The sequence below is a fragment of the Eptatretus burgeri genome, chromosome 10, assembly GCF_056783735.1.
Source record: "Eptatretus burgeri isolate ZD-2024b chromosome 10, Ebu_testis_v1, whole genome shotgun sequence".
NCBI classification, from domain to species: Eukaryota; Metazoa; Chordata; class Myxini; order Myxiniformes; family Myxinidae; genus Eptatretus; species Eptatretus burgeri.
In genome coordinates, this window is record NC_140970.1 from 107,715,562 (window position 1) to 107,722,876 (window position 7,315).

The 7,315-nt window shown below is 40.9% G+C and overlaps 1 long non-coding RNA gene across 1 annotated transcript; it reads left to right on the top strand.

Annotated features, from left to right (window-relative positions):
* Positions 1-254: 254 nt before the first annotated feature.
* LOC147019387 (uncharacterized) lies at positions 255-4,784 on the top strand. Its single transcript, XR_015062835.1, has 3 exons — positions 255-932; positions 3,741-3,846; positions 4,263-4,784. It is a non-coding gene; the product is annotated as an uncharacterized LOC147019387 (long non-coding RNA).
* Positions 4,785-7,315: the final 2,531 nt, after the last annotated feature.

Sequence of the window (7,315 nt, forward strand, 5' to 3'; positions counted from 1 at the left end):
ATAAAGGGTCTTTGGGGGTCTTAAAGGATCTTTTTGACGGTCATAAGGGTTTTCGGGTGTTGGGGTCTTCAGGGTCGTGGGGGCTTTAATGGTCTTGGTGGGGGGGGTCTTCAAAGGTCTTGGGGGGGTCTAAAGGGTCTTAAAAGGTTTTAATGTTATAAAGGGTATAATGAGTATTGGAGTCTTCCGGGGGGGGGGGGTGGTGGTCTTAAGGGTCATAATCCATCCATTCCTTCCCTCCACCCATCTTTACATCCATCCATCCCTTTCATCCATCCATCCATCCCTTTCATCCATCCATCCATCCCTTTCATCCATCCATCCCTCCCCTCCATCCATCCGTTGATGAGGAATGCAGGCTTGGCACCGTGGGGTGCAACACAGGCAGGTGGGGCTTGAACTTTGTAGGTAGATTGATTTATTTTTGATTGTGTATAGCAGAGGGATAGCGCAGAGTGACAGTGTGGGTATATTTGCTGTGTATTGCCACGGCTTGCAAACGGACAACCAAGCAGCTTGTAGAGCACTCGCCCTTCAAGTGGCTTATGCACTCAAGCAAGCACTCCAACAAAACGGTTCATAAGGAATGGCAGGCTTAGCATGCGATTTGCGATTGTTGATCAGTCATATTAAACACCACCTGGTGTGTCAATGTGTGAATTGGACAAGTGGCCCTTTTTATTTTTTTATTTTTTTTTGAGCAGTCGGATCTGCTGCTAAGATCAATTTCACAGTTTAAGTTTTGAAATTTGTCTGAGGCAATCCTGCTGTGATGAGGAAATTAATTGCTTTGGAACAACTGAAAGCATTTTTCCTCATTGTAATCATCTAATTTACTTTGCCTTTCTAACTATAAAGATATCCCCATGGAGAACTGTGTTGCAGAATTGGAATGGGAGCTTGTAGAGATCGAAGCTTGAAGATGGCTCCAAGTAAGCACTCCACCGAAACGGTTGAAGAAACTTTTAAAAACGAAATGTTTAATCTTTTTTAGATGTATCTATGTCGAAGTGATGGGTCGTTTAATGAAAGGAGATCAGGCAAAAAGGGGAAATGTTGAAATAAAATTGCACATTTTCAGCGAGCAAGCCACCGCACAACAACGTGGGGCCAAATGCAGCCCAGTAGGGCCTGAACTTTGTTCTTTGTTCAAGTCCATCGATATATTCAGTGACTGTGAGAATACTTTTGCGGTGTACGGCCATGGCTTGGAAAGGAACAACCAAGCAGCTAGCACTTGCCAAGTGTCTTAAGCACTCAAACAAGCACTCCATTGAAATGTTTGATAAGGAAAGGCTGGCTTGGCAAGCGATTAGTGATCGCTGATTGGTCTTACAAACACCATGCACCTGGAGACACCCAAAATGTCAAGCAATGCCCAAATTGGAGAAATTAACACGTTTTTTTTCTTCTTTTTTTAGCAGTTGGAGCTGCTGCTGAAGTCAATAAAGAAGTTTAAATTTTGTAATTCGGCTCAGCTTAAGAGATTCTCGAAGTTATGGCATATGCGGAAATGCAATAAAGCCATGAACGCTGGTGTCTCCGGGCGTTTATAAGCATTGCAATGTATCCAGCAATTCGTAGCTATAACGATCAGGCATTTGATGATATGAGTGAGGAAAGTGGAAAAAAAAAGAACGTTATCATTTCGAAAATGTTGCGGCCTGTTCCAAGTCAAGGAATTGATGAGCAGGCCAAAAAATATGGCAAATTAAGACCCCAGAGAGGAAACCAAGGATAATGCCTTGATAAGGGATAATTACATAAGACTTCATTATCTTCAAAAGGGGTGTTTTAATTAACCCAAACACCCAATTTTCACCCATGCACTACCTTGGAGTCCTCTGCGTATAACACGCAAAGTTTGAGCCCGCTAGGTTTTATGGTTTTGGAGTTATGGAAGAGTCTGATGGACGGACTGACATACTGACATTTATTAGATCCAAATCAACCTCCCTCTCACCACTTCCACCTTCTGAAACCCGAATTATGGATAGGATCAACGACACACACACACACACACACACACACACACACACACACACACACACACACACACACACACACACACACACACACACACACACACACACACACACACACACACACACACACACTTGTGGAACAGAGACCTCCCAGGACTCGAAGTATCCACCTTTGTTTTGGTGAAAGATGGTGATTCATGGGCTAAGTTGTGAAGTTTTGTTTTTCTCAGTTTTGTCCCGAGGGCTCTTTTCAGGATCGTCACTGAACCTCGGACAGCCTCCAACTGTAGTTCGCTTATGGTAATTTTCCCAGGGATGGTTTGTTCGATCTTTGTGAGGTTTTTCCTTATCATTCCCGTTACACATCCGATGTGCGTGCATGCGCCTCTATGTGCATGTGCTTTCACTTTCCAACCTTGTCCCAGCCCTCATCTCCAATAAACTTCTTTCGTCAGTGTGCCTTCAAAATCTGGAGAATAGCAGGTTTCCTGTGAGTTTAGCTCCTTTATAATGGAGGGTTTGGAAGAAAGTGAAAGCTTGTGTGTGAGGCATGGATTTAATACTAGAACCGAATTGTGAGAGCCGCTTGGGGCCTTGTTATGAGGACACCTTTTAAGGCAACCCCCCCTCGCAATATTGCTGCCATGTCCCTGAAGGTATGAAAGAGATGTTGCATTCCTAAACCTTTTGACCCCTGGCTGACTGGCCGGTTACTTTGGGTGTATGCCCTCCCTGTTACACCCTCGGTGAATGTTGCTGAATGGTCTTCCTGGAAGTTCTCACTTTTTGCTTCTTGCGGATTGTCAGCCCAGCATCATTGGAGAGATATGTTCAGATCAACACCCACATAATTGTTTTGCATATGCACACCATAAGTGATGTAATAACAGCAATAATATCAGATTAATGAAAAACGATGCAGTGTATGGAATAAGTGTAGCATTTTGGAGTGGGTGAGATTAATATTTTGGCACAACTCTTTCACACACATTCTGTAACATACATGAAGCTGTTCGCCAAAGTTGTTTAGCTAATGGTGATAAGGTTTTGGTTTTTCCGAAATGTTGTTCATAAATTATTTTCTTTCTGGTGTTCCTTATAATGAAGAGGAATTATTTATCCTCATGTGTTAATGCTCTTACATTTCACTTGATAATTTTGTACTTTCTTACTGTTGAATCGTGTGTGTGTGTGTGTGTGTGTGTGTGTGTGTGTGTGTGTGTGTGTGTGTGTGTGTGTGTGTGTGTGTGTGTGTGTGTGTGTGTGTGTGTGTGTGTTTTTCCCAGGGTCAGCTCGTGGAACACATTAGTCACCCACACATGCGATTGTATGTTATAGTGCCGGGAATGCCCCCCGCACTGTCTCGGTGTGACATTTTGACAATAAATTAACGAGCAATAAAGCGTGCCACCGCTTCTGCAGTGCACGGCTCAGTTCTAAATGTCAGCTCATCAAAATATCAGGGAAACCTTCGGGAATCTGAGCTCGAGGAACAAATGAAATATGAGTTAAGCTGACAAGGGCGCCACTGGTATATGTCACTGTAATTGCTCCACGTAGATATGTAACTGTTCATTTTAAGTCACACGTAAAGCGGGTCTCCTAGGGTCTAATAGTGTTTCTTCAGCTCATTGTAACAAATAATGCAAGCATGACAGAGCTGCATCCAGTAATAAAATTTGGTCGAGTCGAGTTGGGTAATGTATAGATATAATTTTATTCTTCCGTGACTCCAAACCCCCATCGTCCATTTAGTTTGAGCGAGAGCAATTGGGATTCGGAGGCGTGATGAGATGGCCATGTGTGCTCGGTTAATATGAAAGAATGGATCCGAGTTGCAAGGCTTTCTGAAATGGACAAGGTGTGTGTTTTAAATAATTCAGCCATAATTGCCCGCTTGTTTGCTTTTGTGACTTAAATGTTTGTTATTGTATATTTGCATGCATTGCATACCTCGATGGGCCTTTTGCATAAGTATACAAACTTTCCAATAATTCATAACATTAACTCAAGAGAAGAGGACTTTCTGTAGAGTTGTCAGCAATCTTACACTCGTTCTCACACATTCTCCCTCTCCAACATATATATATATATATATATATATATATATATATATATATATATATATATATATATATATATATATATATATATATATATATATATATATATATATATATATATATATATAATGGAGAGGGTGTTTCAAAAATATTGATACAACTTTGATTTCCTGCCATTTCTTTGTTTTTTGACCGATACCGTTTTCATTTTCAGGGTTTGTTGGAGTTATCGTGGTATTTGTTCCTCGGGATTTCGAGCTCCATATCTGAACTATGCCATTGACGGTGAAACAGAAGACAAAAGTGGTGGCTCTGTGGTATGAGACTAAACCGTGTGTCAACACCCGCCGTAGGCTCTGCCAGGAATACGACCTCAGAACACTTGATGGAAAAACAAATGGTGCCATTCAACGTATTGTGAAATATTTTGAGCACAAGGGTTCAGTGCACAACCAGAGCAAGGGCAACAGTGGCAGGCAACATCAGTAACCAAGAGCCAAGCCAACATCGACGCCATGCGGAATTCTGCAGTGGACAGTCCCAAGAAGTCCCATCGCCGGCACTCCCAGGAGCTGGGCATCAAACCAACATCAGTCTGGCGTATCCTGTCTTAGGAACTGAAGCTTTTCCCAGACATCATCTCTATTAGGCATAAACTGAGTCAAGATGACATGAGAAGGAGACTTGATATGTGCAGTTGCCTCAGTGACAGGATGAAGCGATACCCAAACTGGATCAACTTGATCTGGTTCAGTGATGAAGCCCATTTCCACTTGAACCGTGCCATCAACAACCACATCAACATTTTTCTGACTGGTGTCTACATATGATTTAGTCTCATATCACAGAGCCACCACTTTTGTCTTCTGTTTCACTGTCAATGGCATAGTTGAGCTCCGGAGCTAGAAATCCCGGGGAACAAATACCACGACAACGCCACCAAAACCTGAAAATGAAAACAGTAGATGTCAAAAAACAAAGAAATGGCAGGAAGTAAAATTTGTGTCCATCTTTTTGAAACACCCTAATATATATATATATATATATATATATATATATATATATATATATATATATATATATATATATATATATATATATATATATATATATATATATATATATATATATGTGCAGTGCCTTCAGAAAGTATTCACACCCCTCGACGTTTTTCATATTTTCTTGTGTTCCAGTCTGAATTTAAAATGGATTAAATTTATATTTTGTCACTGATCTACATAAAATACCCCATTAATGACAAAGTGAAGACCTGTTTTTAAATTTTTTACAAATCAATTTCAAATCTAAAGCTGAAATGTCTTACATCACAAAGTATTCAACTCCCCACTCCCCCCCCCCCCCAAGTCAATACTGTGTACAAGCACCTTTGGCAGCAATTACAGCCTCGAGTCTTCTTGGGTATGTCTGTATGAGCTTTGCACATCTAGATTTGGGGGATTTTCTCCCATTCTTCTTTGCAGATTTTCTCAAGCTCTGTCAAGTTGGATGGGGAGCGTCGGTGAAGAGAAATCTTCAAATCTTTCCACAGATTCTCACTGGGATTCAAGTCTGTGCTTTGGCTGGGCCACTCAAGCACTTTCACGTTCTTGTTCTAAAGCCATTCCAGTGTTGCTTTGGTTGTATGCTTGGGGTGATTGTTCTGTTGGAACATAAATCTTCATTGCAGTCAAAGGTCTTTTGCACTCTGAAGCAGGTTTTTATCAAGGATTTGGCTCCATTTATTATTCCCTCTATCTTTACAAACCTTTCAGATCCTGCCACTAAAAAGTATCCCCATATCATGATGTTGCTGCCACCATGTCACACGGTAAAGAAGGTGTTAGATGGGTGATGAGCTGTGCTCGGTTTCCGCTAGACGTAGCGCTTTGCAGTCAGGCCAAAGAGTTCAATTTTCTTCTCATCAGACCACGGAATCTTTAGCCTCATGCTAACAGTCTTTCACGTGCCTTTTTGCAAACTCCAGATATGCTGTCATGTGCCTTTTTCTTAGGAGTGGCTTCCGACTGGCCACTCTCCCATAAAGTCAAGAAGTGCTGCAGAGACTGTTGTCTTTCTGGCAGGTTCTCACATCTCAGCCAAGGAACTCTGTAGTTCTGTCAAAGTGGTCATTTTGTTCTTGGTCACTTCTATGACCATGGTCCTCCTTGCCCACTTGCTCAGTTTGGTTGGATGGCCAGCTCTAGGAAGAGTCTAGGGATTTCCATATACTTACCATTTCCTAAAAATGGGGCTCACTTTGCTCTTGAGGACTTTCACCACTCCAGAAAATGCTTTATGCCCTTCGTGGGATCCTAGTCTCCCCACAATTCTATTACCGAGTTCTACGGACAGTTTGTTGAACTTCTCTGTAGATTTTCTGCTCTGACATGCACTATCAACTGTGGGGCCTTATATAGAAAGGTGTGTTTCTTTATAAGTCACATCCAATCAATTTAATTGGCCACAGGTGGACTCCAATCAAGTTGGAGTCATCAAAAGAATGATCAAAGGGAATTTGATGCACCTGAGCTGAATTTGGAGTGTCATAGCAAAAGGGTTGAATACTTACTAATTGATGCAAAGACATTTCAGATTTTCATTTTTATTTAATTTGTAAACATTTAAAAAAAATTGTTTTCACTTTGCCATTATGGAGTATTTTGTGTAGATCGGTGACAATTTTTTTTGAATATATCCATTTTAAATTCAGGCTGTAACACACAACAAACTGTGACAAAAGTCGAGGGGTGTGAATACTTCCTAAAGGCACTGTATTATATGTATATATATATATATATATATATATATATATATATATATATATATATATATATATATATATATATATATATATATATATCGTCTGCACATCACTTCCAGTATGAAATACCATGCAATTTCCGAATAAAAGCGATCCTTTATATCTCTCGCACACACATCCTTCTTCTCCCTGTGTGATTCCACTCTCTCCTTTTCAATGTGCAGTTCCATTCTCTTCCTCTCTCTCCCTCTCTCTCTTTCTCCTCTGTGTAGTTCCATTCGAGTGATGTATCATTCAGTGTAAAATAGCTCATTGAGTTTCTATTGGGGTGCATTGTGTGTGAAACGTCCAAAAACACAACCTCACTCTTGCAGCTACGGCTAAACATTCCTTGCAGGGTCACCATTGCTATATTGTTTTCCATCCGTCTCGTGGACATAAATTGGAAATTTTGCGGGCCTAACAAATGAGCGGGTGAATCGGTGGTTATTACACCGTATTTTTTA